We start from the raw sequence: 14,709 nt of genomic DNA, 5'->3' as shown, positions 1-14,709 counted from the left end.
TTTTTTTCTCATTTTAACAATAATTTGAAGGGTCTGGATAAAAATGTTCAGTGTTTGTGAGAGTGGGGTCTGGGTGAGCAGCTGGTGAGTGCGACAGAGCCAGTGCTGGATGCAGGAAGCTCCCGTCAGTGTGGGTGGGTCTGATGGGGCTGAGTGATTGACAACTGGCGGTTGTTGGTGTTTCCATAAATCATGGAAATTCCCTCCGACAGTTTATTTTCTTCATTTGATTGTAAACAACTCGAAATAAAGGGAATAAGTGCAGGAACTTTTTTGGTCTGCATTTCAGCTGCCATTGACCAGTGGTTAAATTTTCCTCTAAAAATCCACTGGGTTTTTCGACTTTGACATAGGAACATAGAAACTGGGAGCAGGAGTAGGCCATTCGGCCCTTCGAGCCTGCTCCGCCATTCATTATGATCATGGCTGACCATCCAACTCAATAGCCTGCTCCTACTTTCTCCCCATACCCTTTTATACCTTTCGCCCCAAGAGCTATATCTAACTCCTTCTTGAAAGCATGCAATGTTTAATCTCAACTACTTTCTGTGGCAACGAATTCCACAGGCTCACCACTCTCTGGGTGAAGAAATTTCTCCTCATCTCAGTCTCCTCATATGTCAGTCCCGCTATCCCAGGATTCAGTCGAGTAAACCTTCGTTGCACTCCCTCTATAGCAAGTTCATCCTTCCTCAGATAAGGAGACCAAAGCTGCACACAATATTCCAGATGTGGTCTCACCAAGGCCCTGTACAATTGCAGCAACACATCCCTGTTACTGTACTCGAATCCTCTGGATATGAAGACCAACATAACATTTTCCTTCTTTAACACCTGCTGCACCTGCATGGTTACCTTCAGCGACTGGTGTACAAGGACACATAGCTCTTGTTGCACATTCCCCTCTCTCGATTTATAGCCATTCAGATAATAATCTGCCTTCCTGTTTTTGCTACCAAAATGGATAACCTCACATTTATATACATTATACTGCATCTGCCATGCATTTGCCTGCTCAATCAGCTTGTACAAATCACACTGAAACATCTCTGCATCCTCCTCATAGCTCACCCTCCCACCCAGCTTTGTGTCATCTGCAAATGTGGAGATATTACGATTAATTCCCTCATCTAAATCATTAATATATATTGTGAATAACTGGGGTCCCAGCAATGATCCCTGCGGTACCCCACAAGTCACTACATGATATTCGGAAAAAGACCCATTTATTCCTACCCTTTGCTTCCTTTCTGCCAAACTGTTTTCTATCCATCTCAATACACTGCCCCCAATCCCATGTGCTTTAATTTTACACGCCAATCTCTTACGTGGGACTTTGTGGAAAGCCTTCTGAAAGTCCAAATAAACAACATCCACTGGCTCCCCCTCATCAACTCTACTAGTTACATCCTCGAAAGATTCCAGTAGATTTGTCAAACATGATTTCCCTTTCATAAATCCATGCTGACTCTGACCGATTCTGTCATTGTTTTCCACGTGCTCAGCTATTAAATCTTTTAAAATGGACTCTAGAATTTTCCCCACAACCGACATCAGGCTGACTGGTTTATACTTCCCTGTTTTCTCTCTGCCTCTCTTTTTAAATAGTGGGGTTACCTTAGCTACCCTCCAACCTGTAGGAACTTTTCTAGAGTCTATGGAATCTCGGAAGATGACCACCAATGCATCCACAATTTCCAGGGCCACTTCCTTAAGTATTCTGGGATGTAGATGATCAGGCAGTGAGGATTTATCGGCCTTCAATCCCATCAATTTCCCCAACTCCATTTCCCTACTAATACTGATTTCTTTCAGTTCCTCCCTCTCACTAACCCTGTGTTCCACAACATTTCTGGTATGGTATTAGTGTCCTCTTTGGTGAAGACAGAACAAATGTATTTATTTAGTTGGTCAGCCATTTCTTTGTTCCCCATTATAAATTCCTCTGTTTCTGACTGTAAGTGACCCACATTTGTCTTCACCAATCTTTTTCTCTTCACAAACCTACAGAAATGTTTACAGTCGGTTTTTATGTTCCCTGCAAGCTTACACTCGCACTCTGTTTTCCCCTTCTTAATCAATCCCTTGGTCCTCTATTGCTGAATTCTAAACTGCTCCCAATCCTCAGGTCTGTTGTTTCTTTCTGGCCAATTGTATGCCTCTTCCTTGGATCTAATACGATCTCTAATGTCCCTTGTAAGCCATGGTTTGGCCACCTTTCCTGTTTTACTTTCGCGCCAGACAGGAATAAACAATTGTTGCAGTTCACCCATGCGCTCTTTGAATGATTGCCATCGCCTACCCACCATTATCTGTTAAGTAATGTTTCCCAATCCATCATTGCCAAGTCGCACCTCATACCATTGTAGTTTCCTTAATTAAGATTCAGGACCCAAGTCTCAGAATCAACTATGTCACTCTCCATCTTGATGAAGAATTCTATCATATTCTGGTTGCTCATCCCCAAGGGGCCTCGCACAACTAGATTGCCAATTATTCCTTTCTCATTACACAATACCGAGTCGAGGATGGCTGTTCTCTCGTTGGTTCCTCAATGTATTGGTCCAGAAAAACATCCCGTATACACTCCAGGAATTCATCCTCTACGTTCCTGCTCCCAGAGGATCTGTTCAGTATTTTTAATTCTGGTTTATCTTGTATCCTCTATTCCCACGGAATGCTGACACTGAAATTGCTCATATTTCCCACCATTGTACTCTATGAAGCAGGTATTGTCTGCACGGTCTAATGGAGACATGTTCAGAGTGCTGTGCCAGAGGGTTTTATTCAGGTTTTAGGCTCTTTTGGTCCATTAGCAGCAACCAGATGTCTGCAGAGGAACTCGGAATGCCGAGCCCCTCTTCTCAGGATGGACTTAATAAGGAGACAAAATGTTGGTTAAAGAGAGAATAAAAGGCCTGGGGATTAGGGCCGAGATTGTCGGAGCTTGGGGGAATAGCACAAATCAGTGGAGCAATGTAACATTCGCGGAATACGAGCTTGGGAGATTATCCAGTCCGTGCTGGGGGACTGCGGGGAAGGAAGTTGTTTTGTCTGCCCATCCCAGCCGAATGTTGGTTGTGAAGTGACGGTCAGACCCCGAGGGGAGGGTGAAAGTCTTTCACTGAGTTTGAAGGTTGTAAATCAGATCTTGGAGGTATCGCCGCTGTGTTCCCAGGAAGCGGGGGTCTCATTCTTCAAACCAAAAGCTTGCATGGAGGACCGGTTTCTCAGTAAAAAAAAAAAACTGGAGATGTGGGGCGTTAGAATCTGCTCAGCTCTGATTCACGTTAATTCATTTGGTGTCTTGGAATAAACAAGTGGTTTGTAGCTGTCCATTACAGAAAGAAATAGAATTCAGAAGATTCTGGCCAATACCTTCACGATTCCCACTATTACATCCCGCAGAATCTTCATCTGCATCTCATTAAGTCCTAGAGCCTGAGCAACATTAAGCACAGGCAGTCCTTCTGGTACCTCTTCTTTAACAAGGGTTATATGTAAAAGAAGACATTTGCAAATTGTCGATGGAGAAAGTGAGCACTTTTACTGAAGAGCGGTTAAAGGGGAAGAGGCAACCCTTTGTGATAAAGAAGTAGGGTTAGCAGAAATAAAAGTAGCAATAAGTGGAATGATGGGGGCAGGTTGTTATGGACTAATCACAGAATTTCATAGATTTATTTAATAGAGATCGTGAGTCCATTTTTTCCTTGTCTTTGAGGGGTTCAACATTGAAGGAAGCCTATCTTCGTTAAAAATGCATCATAATCTTAGTTTACAAAACAATGTGTGTGGATGGGATTCAAGGAATTAGAGGCATATCACATTATAATGTGAATTATGAGATCCTGGTGAGGGCCAGGGAAAATCTTTGGGAGGAAAGGTAAGGCAGTGGAGGATGCACAGTGGAGATTTACTGCAATGGTATCAGTGGTGAGGGATTCTGTATGTGCATGGGCAAAAAATATCTGGGGGTATTCTTCGTTTCACCGAGAATGTTAAAGGGAGATTTAATACAGGTATTGAATATCAAGCCAGGTATATTTTTTTAAACACATTAAACAATAGTTTTGTTTTCAATTGACAGAATGTTCAACAACCAATGAAGTGTTAATACAATCTGCAGGATTTTGCTATTGTCATAATTTAATTTGTCAGGAAATGTTTCACATTGGTCCATTCCAAACAGTCCCTGACCTGATGTGATAGAAATTCCTTTCACTTACAGAAGCTGCATTTCCAACATTGCGCGCCAGGCTGCTCATTCAGAACCTTCTTACCAAGTTTTCAAGGATGGAAAAATGGTGTGAGACTGTGTTCTAAAACTCAGACAGGTGACTGAGAGGTTAAGGTGATGGAATGCTAAACTGTTTTTTTTAAGCACATATGGGTTCCAATCACATCCTTGTTGTTAGTTTGTGGATATTATTAATTAATTGTTTTGTTCCATTTCATTACATTTTGCAGAAAATAGACCTGGAATCTGATGCTCGTCAATATCTCACTGGAGATCCCGGATTTGTTCAGACTTCATCAAAATTGAGACTGGTAATTACAGGTCTTCAGCAAAATTTTTCTAGAATGATTATAAAATAGGATTCATAAAAGGCAGTGAGATTTTCCGTTCTCTGGGTTTACACTGGCTGAAAGAGCAATGGGAAAAGTTAATGGTGATGGATCAGTAACATAACATTATGCTTGGGGAACACACTTAGTTTGAAATTTTCATGGTAAGTTTAGTGAGTGAGCAAGTTTTAGCAAATGAACTTTAAAGTGAGGGGCCGTCCAATTAAACCTGTGAAAAATAGAGCAGGTTGTTTAATTTTGTGGTGAGATGCTCAAAACTGTGGAGGAGCAGAGAGCCATTCACAGATATCATTAAAAGCCAGTGGACAGGAAGGTAAAAAAAAATGTAACAAGGCTAATAGACTATAAAGGGTTGGAGCTCATGCTCCAGTTATATAAAATCTGTTTAGAGCCCATTTAGATCACTGCGTTCAGTTCTGGACATCACACCTCAGGAAGGTTAGATTGCCCTTGGTGTGGGAACAGCAGAGTTTCACCACAGTAATACCAGACTCAAATTGATGAGGAGAGATTGCAAAGACTAGCCTTGCAATGCTTTGAATCTCGAATTACACCTGGGCAGGACAGGGACTGATGTCCTAGGAGGAATATTTACTAGAGTGGTTGGGGAGAGTTTAAACTAAAATGGCAGGGGGATGGGAACCTATGCAAGGAGTCAGAAAACGGGGAATAACGGACAAGAACAAAAGACAGAAAGGGGAATATGAAAACTGATCGGCAGAGAAAGCAAGAGCAAGAATCAAACAGGGCCTCAGTGAAAAATAGTGGGAACGGGACAAGTAATGTTAAAAAGACAAGCCTTAAGGCTTCGTGCCTTAACGCGGGGAGCATTCACAATAAAGTGGATGCATTAACCGCGCAAATAGATCTAAACAGGTATGATTTAGTCGGGATTATGGAGACATGGCTGCAGGGTGACCAGGGATGGGAACTGAACATCCAAGGGTATTCAGTATTTAGGAAGGACAGACAAAAAGGAAAGGGCGATGGAGTTGCATTGCTGGTTAAAGAGGAAATTAACACAATAGTGAGGAAAGATATTAGCTCCGATGATGTGGAACCTGTATGGGTAGAGCTGAGAAACGATAAGGGGCAAAAAATGTTAGTGGGGGTTGTATATAGACCCAAACTGTAGTGGTGACTTTGGGAATAGCATTAAACAAGAAATTAGAGATGCATGCAATAAAGGCACATCTGCAATTATGGGTGACTTTAATCTGCATATAGATTGGGCAAATCAAATTAGTAACAATACCATAGAGGAATTATTCCTGGAGTGTATACGGAATGGTTTCCTTAAAGAAGACGTTGAGGAACCAACTAGAGAACAGGGCATCCTAGACTGGGTATTGTGTAATGAGAAAGGAATAATTGGCAATCTAGTTGTGCGACGCCCTTTGGGGATGAGCAACCATAATATGATAGAATTCTTCATCAAGTTGGAGAGTGATGTAGTTGATTCTGAGGCTAGGGCCCTGACTCTTAATAAAGGAAACTGTCATGGTATGAGGTGCGAGTTGGCTATGATGGATTGGGAAACGTTACTTAAAGGGATGGTATTGGATAGGCAATGACAAACATTGAAAAAGTGTATGGGTGAACTGCAACAATTGTTTATGACTGTCTGGTGCAAAAGGAAAACAGGAAAGGTGGCCAAACCAAGGCTTACAAGGGAAATTAGCGATAGTATGAAATACAAGGAAGAGGTATACAAATTAGGTAGAAAAAACAACAGGCCTGAGGATTGGAAGCAGTTTAGAATTCAGCAAAGGAAGACGAAGGGATTGATTAAGAAAGGGAAAATCGAGTACGGGAGTAAGCCTGCGGGGAACATGAAAACTGAATGTAAATTTTCTATAGGCATGTGAAGATAAAAAGATTGGTAAAGACAAATGTAGGTCCCTTACAGACAGAAACAGAGGCATTTATAATGGGGAACAAAGAAATGGTTGTGCAACAAAATTCATACTTCTGACTGTTCTGTCTTCACAAAGGAAGACACAAATAAAATACCAGAAATGTTGGGGAACACAGGGTTTAGTGAGAGGGAGGAACTGAAAGAAATCAGTATTAGTAGGGAAATGGAGTTGGGGAAATTGATGGGATTGAAGGCCGATAAATCCTCACTGCCTGATCATCTACATCCCAGAGTACTTAAGGAAGTGTCCCTAGAAATAATGGATGCATTGGTGGTCATCTTCTGAGATTATATAGGCTCTAGAACAGTTCCTACAGATTGGAGGGTAGCTAAGGTAACCCCACTAACTAAAAAGGGAGGTAGAGAGAAAACAGGGAATTATACACCGGTCAGCCTGATGTTGATAGTGGGGGAAATTCTAGAGTCCATTATAAAGGATTTATTAGCTGAGCACTTGGAAAACAGTGGGAGAAACAGAGTGAGTCAGCATGGTTTTACGAAAGGGAAATCTTGCTTGACAAATCTACTGGAATTTTTTGAGGATGTAACAAGTAGAGTTGATGAGGGGGAGCCAGTGGATGTGGTTTATTTGGACTTTCAGAAGGCTTTCAACAAAGTCCCACATAAGAGATTAGCGTGTAAAATTAAAGCGCATGGGATTGGGGGTAGTGTATTGAGATGGATTGAAAACTGGTTGGCAGACAGGAAAAAAAGGGTAGGAATAAATGGGTGTTTTTCCGAAAGGCAGGCAGTGACTAGTGTGGTACCGCAGGGATCAGTGCTGGGACCTCAGCTATTGACAATATATATTAATGATTTAGATGAGGGAACTAAATGTAGTTTCTCCAAATCTGCAGATGAGACAAAGGTGAGTGGGAGGGTGAGCTGTGAGGAGTATGCAGAGATGCTTCAGTGTGATTTGGGCAAGCTGGCTGAGTGGGCAAATGCATGGCAGATGCAGTATAATGTGGATAAATGTGAGGTTATCCACTTTGGTAGCAGAAACAGGAAGGAAGATTATCATCTGGATGGCTGTAAATTGAGAGAGGGGAATGTGCAACGAGACCTGGGTGTCCCTGTACACCAGTCGTTGAAGGCAAGCATGCATGTGCAGCAGGCGGAAAAGAAGGGAAATGGTATGTTGGTCTTCATAGGGAGAGGATTTGAGTACAGGAGCAGAGATGTCTTGCTGCAATTAAACTCGGCCTTGGTGAGACGACACCTGGAATATTGTGTGCAGTTTTGGTCTGCTTATCTGAGGAAGGAAGTTATTGCTTTAGAGGGAGTGTAGCGAAGGTTTACCAGACTGATTCCTGGGATGGTGGGACTGACATATGACGAGGGATCGAGTCGGTTAGCATTATATTCGCTGGAGCTCAGAAGAATGAGGGGGGATCTCATAGAAACATATAAAATTCTAACAGGACTAGACAGGGTAGATGCAGAAAGGATGTTCCCGATGGTGGGGGAGTCCAGAACCAGGGGTCACAGTCTGAGGAAACGGGGTAGACCATTTAGGACTGAGATGAGGAGGAATTTCTTCACCCAAAGAGTGGTGAGCCTGTGGAATTCGCTACCACAGAAAGTACTTGAGGCTAAAACATTCTATGTTTTCAAGGAGTTAGACATAGCCCTTGGGGCAAAAGGGATCAACGGATATGGGGAGAAAGTGGGAGCAAGCTATTGAGTTGGATGATCAGCCATGATCATAATGAATGGCAGAGCAGGCTCGAAGGGCCGAATGGCCTACTCCTGCTCCTTGCTTCTATGTATGGTCAGTAAGTTCACAGATGACAGGAAAATTGGTGGCGTTGTAAATAATGAAGAGGAAGCCTTAGATTACGGACAATATCGATGGGCTGGTAAGGCGGGCAGAGCAGTGGCAGGAGGAATTTAATCGTGAGTTGAGGTGATGCATTTTGGGAGGGCTAACACAGCAAGGGAATACACAATGAATAGTCGGACCCTAGGGAGCACAGAGGATCAGAGGGACCTTGGTTTAAATGTCCCTGAAGGTAGCAGCACCAGTAGATAAGGTAGTTAAGAAGGAATATGGGATACGTGCCTTTATTAGCCGAGGCATAGAATATAAGTGCAGGGAGGTTGTGTTGGAGCTGTATAAAATGCTAGTTAGGCAACAACTGGAGTCCTGTGTGCAGTTCTGGTTATCACACTATAGGAAGGATGTGATTGCACTGGAGATGGTGCAGAGATTCACCAGGATAAAAACAAAAAACTGCGGATGATGGAAATCCAAAACAAAAACAGAATTACCTGGAAAAACTCAGCAGGTCTGGCAGCATCGGTGGAGAAGAAAAGAGTTGACCTTTCGAGTCCTCATGACGCTTCAACAGAACTGAGTAATATTAGGAGGGGGGTGAAATATAAGCTGGTTTAAGGTGGGGTGGGGGGTGGGTGGAGAGAAGTGGGCGGTGGTTGTAGGGACAAGCAAGCACCTTGAGTGTCTTGCCATCCATTCTTAATTAGCACATTCGTTTAGATAATATGACCACCTTCAACACCTCTTTGCTCTTTTGTCTTTGACATCTTTTGATTATCTGCTCCTATCACTGCTTGCTTGTCCCTACAACCACACCCCGCCCCCCAACTTCTCTCCCCCCAACCCCCGCAGCACCCCCCCCACCCACCCCCCCCCCCGACCTTAAACAAGGTTATATTTCACCCCTCTCCTAATATTACTCAGTTCTGTTGAAGGGTCATGAGGACTCGAAACGTCAACTCTTTTCTTCCCCGCCGATGCTGCCAGACCTGCTGAGATTTTCCAGGTAATTCTGTTCTTGTTTTGGATTTCCAGCATCCGAAGTTTTTTGTTTTTATCTCTGTGTTGAATTGACCGCCACTCCTCTTCAAGAAATGCCTACCTTGAAGAAGTACTGCTCCTCTCTCCGACAGGATTTCCGTATCTCTCTTTTGCCTTGTTCACCTTCATTGCTTTCCATTTCTCTCCTGGTGTTTGACAAGGTGTTTACTAAAACCCACTTTCACAGCCATATTTCCTTTCTCAGTGACTGTCTCCGTCTCTGACTTACCCCACGTGGATTTCAATTGAAATTCCATCCCTCTTGTTTCGAACCCACCCAGGATTATAGGTATCTCCGGGACATAAAACGTTTCTCGGACTGCTGTTCCCGTCGCTTTCTGAGATCCACACTCAGTGCCATGCGCCACCATATGAACAAACTCGAACTCTCCCTCCAGCAGCACCGCCGCACCCTTTTTCAAAGCTGCGCGTGCCCCCAGTTTCATTTTATTCTTCGTCTCATCCGACGCCATAACAAGAAACTTTTTCTGTTTCTCTCAAGTGCTAAGGAACGCAAGCTCCAACAACTCATTGACACCAACACCCATCTAGGACCCTCCACCCCTGCCTGTCCCTCCGTCCCCACCCCATCTTCCAATCCCAGCCCCGGCCGTGTATTCACTATACCCCCTACCCTTCCCCTCTCCGACGCTTAATGTTCAGTGCTCAGCAAAGGACTTATGCCCTCATCTCAATGAATTTCGGGCTCGGCACGATGCTGAACTCATCTTCTGCCGTCTTCGTCTCCGTGCTCACTTCTTTCGGCAGGAGTCCTCTCCCCGTTCAACAGATCCTTTTACCCACCTCCAATTCTGGTTTAACGAGAGCTTTATACAAGACCGGAACATTTTTTTTTACCCCATGAGATGTGAGAGTTGCTGGCTATGCCAACAGGTAATCATGTCCACAAAAAATAAGCAGGACAAATCCAACCCGGCAAGGAACCACACCATTACTGTTCTCCCTATCAAAATAAAGAAATGATGGATGGGGTGTTCGACAGTGGTATCCAGCAGCAGTTACTCAGCAATAACCGGTTCATTGACGATTAGTTTGGAATCCACCAGGGCCATTCAGCTCCTGACTGCACTGCAGCCTTGGCCCAAACATGGGCAAAACTGCTGAACTCAACGGGGGAGGTGACAGCGACTGCCCTTGATATCAAGTCAGCATTTGACAAGGAAGACCATGACACCAGGAAGAACATATTTTCCCACAGAAAACATCCTCACAGAACAGAGAATATCTTTACACTAGAGGAAACAACTTTATCGAACAGAGAAAATTTTTGCACACAGCGGATCATATTTACACAGCCAGGAGCACATTTGCACAACAGGGAAGCATTTTACACAACCACAGTGAGGATGTTTCAACGGCAGAATCACAGTTTCACCACAGAGGGAACAGTTGTACAGCAGGGAGCACAGTTACTCAACAGGAATTACATCTAAAACAGGCCCTATCTTTATGCAACAGGAAATAAATTTTCGTAAATGATCAGTTTCTCCATCGTAATATCTTGCTGGTTTGCTCGGCACCTTTTCCTGTCAGCCATTGTGTTTATCCTGATAGTCCCTTACTACTTTCCTGTGTGTCTTTCTCTGTCTGGTACATTCATGGTAGCGTTAGTGGATTTGCGGAGCTTGGGTGAGCTTCCCAATAGGTGTGTTCTTGTTTAAAAAGTTATGAGGAAGTGAATAGGTGTTTGGCTACCAAACAACGGTAATAGGCAGTAGAAAATTGTTGCTTCGGAGGAGACTGGCGTTGGAGAAGCGTGCTGGCCTCCTAACCCAGTGATCGATGCATTGAAACCATACTCAGTTTATTTAAATTCTCATTAACACCAAAAAAAAACATTTGTCTGCGACACAAAATCATCTCTTAATTTGCTTCATAGTAAATTTACATCAGCTTCTTGCTTCCGGTGAACACTTCAATCTGTAACCAATCTCTCAAATCGTTTTATTTCACACACGGACGCAGCAGAAGCGCTGCAAAAATAAACCAGCCGAGGATTTCCCCTTTCTCTCAGCCCATTTCAGGCCATGGTCCGAACGGCCTTCCCTTGCTCTCTATCACTCTATGATTATCTGAGTAATAAAGAAGAAAACAAATATCTTATATGGATCCGATATAGTGAAGTTTATACATATTAGCTTCAGTATGTCCAATCTACAGGACACCCTGCAGTAATTCCCATGCTTATTTGGACAGCAGCGTCCTCCCTGAGACATGGACCATGAGAAGGACAAGATTATCAGCATAGCGGAAACAACATCACGTCAAAGACACAGATAATCATTATTTTTACAGATATGATTGTTCATTCTTAATCACGTATTTAAAATATGGGATTCCATCCCCAATATCTCCATGAACTGGGAAGGTTTCGTTCCATCAGGTTTGCATTAGAGGCACATTGTACAAAACACTTCAGTGAGTGTCTCTGGTCAATGAAATGATGATGCACGGAGTTCTCAGCTTTTACTCATTGATCTTCACAAGAGTTGATCCAGTTTTGACGTTGACTTTTCCTCTGGTGTCGATTTACTCGAATTCCTCACCTGATTTCTCTGCTGTCCAATGAAGCTCACTCAGCAGAGTTTTCAATAGTAATTTGATTTTTCCTCACAGAACTTCAATCACCATGTTTTTGAACAATTTGTTTAAAAATATGCTCACAGCCGGCTTCCAGGAGCAGCAATGTGATAAAGACAATATAATCTGTTATCAAGTGATTTTAATTGAGGGATCAATGTGGGCTCCGACAACATGGAACAAACTCACGCGTGGGAAGCACAATGGATGAGCAGCCTTAAATTCAGACAGTCATGGAGTGATGCGCGACATTATCCTGACGCCACCTCCTCTGTAAACCTGGACTCGGAACGATTACATCAGTGATTTCAGACATGCCTTCTGAAAAAGCACCGCGTTCACGAAGAACCAGTTAATAAACGGACGACGAAGGTGGGATTCGAACCCACGCGTGCAAAGCACAATGGATTAGCAGTCCATCGCCTTAACCTCTCGGCCACCTCGTCACGTGCAATCTCCTTATTAAACCTCCTCCTGTACTGTTTTACATCCATGAACTGTTGAACTAAATGATCCTGCTTGTTTCAGGTCCTGAATAACCATCCAGGTGTCTCATGTAGTTTGTCAATAAAATACATTTCCATCACATCAGGTCGAAACTGTTGTAAATCGACTAATGTGAATCACTTCAACACTTCAACATGACATCCAACATGTTTCTAGACAGTGTGAAAACCCACCGCGGAAAGACCGAAACATACATTCATCTGGAAGAATAAAGAAACTCCTTCCGACTCACTGCAAGTACCGGAACACAACTGAAATGTGGTTTGTCACTCAAGACTGTAACTGACAGCAATCAGCCTCCGACTGAACCCACAAGGAGAGAGTTGCCGTATTCGATGCATTAGGAGAAATTTTGCGTTGGTTTTCTGTGTTGTGATTTATTCTCCGCAATGATTTCCCGGATGTTCAAACCAGGTCCTGATTTCCCCAACTGGCACCGCCTCGAGCACACGAATTAATGTATTAAAATGCCGGCTGGGCTCGTCCGGGAATTGAACCCGGGACCTCTCGCATATTAATTCACCACAAATCCCAAAGCGAGAATCATACCCCTGGACCAACGAGCCAGCTGCCACAGTAAGCTATTCAACATATCCTTTCATTGCCACCCACAGGAAATTAACAAAATGCGAAATACTGTGGATGCTGGAAATCTTTTGGAATGTATTAGAAATCCCGGGGCCGACACCAACCAGTGGAGAGTTTCCCTCCTTGTATAAATTGACTTCAGTTTTGTTGGGTTTCTCAATGCCACACTCTGCCAAATGCTTCTGTATAGGCAACTGTGGTCACTTGCAACTCACGCCTTGAGTTCAGCTCTTTTGTCCATATTAAAACCAAGGCCGCAATAAGGTCGGGAGCTGAGTGACCCTGGCGGAAACCAAACTGAGCTACAGTGAGCAGGTGATTGGTGAGTTAGCGCCACTTGATCGCACTGCCGAAGACACAGCAATGTGGTTGACCCTTAACTGCCCTCTGAAATGGCCTACCAAGCCTCTCAGTTGTAACAAACCGCTACAAAGCCACAAAAAAGGAATCCAACCGGACGGACCACGTGTCTTCGACCTCGGCACCGTCAATCTCAGCCCTGACCACCCTGCAAAGTCCCCCTTACTAACATCTGGGGGCTAGTGCCAAAATTGGGAGAGCTGCCTCACAGACTAGGCAAGCAACAGCCTGAAATATTCATCCTCACAGATAATGTCCCAGGCTCCACCATCACTATCCACCCAGGATATGCCCTATCCCACCGGTAGGACAGGCCCAGCAGAGGAGGCGGCACAGTGGTAATGCAGTAGGGTGGCAGTAGCCCTGGGAGTCCTCAACATCACCTCCAGACGTGATTAATTTTCATGGCATCAGGTCAAACATGGGCAACGAAATCTGCTGATTTACACGTACCGCCCTCCCTCAACTGATGAACCAGTGCTCCTGCATGTTGAACACCACTTGGAGGAAGCACTGAGGGTGGCAAGGTCACAGAATGGCCTCCGGGTGGAGGAATTCAATGTGCATCACCAAAAGTGGCTCGGTAGCACCACTGCTGACCCAGCTGGACGAGTCCTAAATGACATCGCTGCGAGACTGGGTCTGTGGCAGGTGCTGAGTGAACCAAAAGAGGGAAAATCATACTTGAGCTCATCCTCACCAATCTGCTTGCCGCAGATGCATTTGTCCACGACAGAATCAGTAGAAGTGACTATAGCACAGAAGTTGTGGAGACGAAGTCCCGCCTTCACATTGAGGACAGACTCCATCGTGTTGTGTGGCACTGCCACCATGCTAAATGGGATAGGTTTTGAACATATTTAGCAACACAAGACCGGACATCCATGAAGCCCTGTGGGCCATCAGCAGGAGCAGAACTGTACTCGAACACAAACTGTAAACTCATGGGCTGGCATATTCCCCACTATATCATTACCATCAAGCCAGTTGATCAACCATTGTTCAATGAAGAGTGAAGAGGACATTTCAGGAGCTGCACCAGCCTGACCTGATAATGAGCTGTCAACCTGGTGAAGCTATGACACAGGACTACTTGCATGCCAAACAGCATCTGCAGCAAGTGATAGACAGAGCTAAGCGATCACACAACCAACAGACAGACCTAAAATCCGCAGTCCTGCTGCATCCAGTCGGGAATGGTGATGGACAATTAAACAATTCACTGGAGGAAGAGACGCCACAAATATCCCCATCCACAATAATGGAGGACCTCAGCACATCAGCACAAATGGTAAGCATTTGCTACAAGAAGTGCCGAGTGGATGAT

General features: G+C 44.1%; 2 non-coding genes across 2 annotated transcripts; both read right to left on the bottom strand.

Moving 5' to 3' along the window:
• Positions 1 to 12,291: 12,291 nt before the first annotated feature.
• On the bottom strand, positions 12,292 to 12,373 carry trnas-gcu (transfer RNA serine (anticodon GCU)). Its single transcript has one exon. It is a non-coding gene; the product is annotated as a tRNA-Ser (tRNA).
• A 537-nt stretch (positions 12,374 to 12,910) lies between these two features.
• trnap-ugg (transfer RNA proline (anticodon UGG)) lies at positions 12,911 to 13,000 on the bottom strand. The gene is given in 2 exon segments: positions 12,911 to 12,946; positions 12,965 to 13,000. It is a non-coding gene; the product is annotated as a tRNA-Pro (tRNA).
• Positions 13,001 to 14,709: the final 1,709 nt, after the last annotated feature.

Source organism: Cetorhinus maximus, chromosome 31, assembly GCF_964194155.1.
Source record: "Cetorhinus maximus chromosome 31, sCetMax3.hap1.1, whole genome shotgun sequence".
NCBI lineage: Eukaryota > Metazoa > Chordata > Chondrichthyes > Lamniformes > Cetorhinidae > Cetorhinus > Cetorhinus maximus.
The sequence above is the reverse complement of the archived record's forward strand: the minus strand, read 5'-3'. Positions and strand labels throughout refer to the sequence as shown.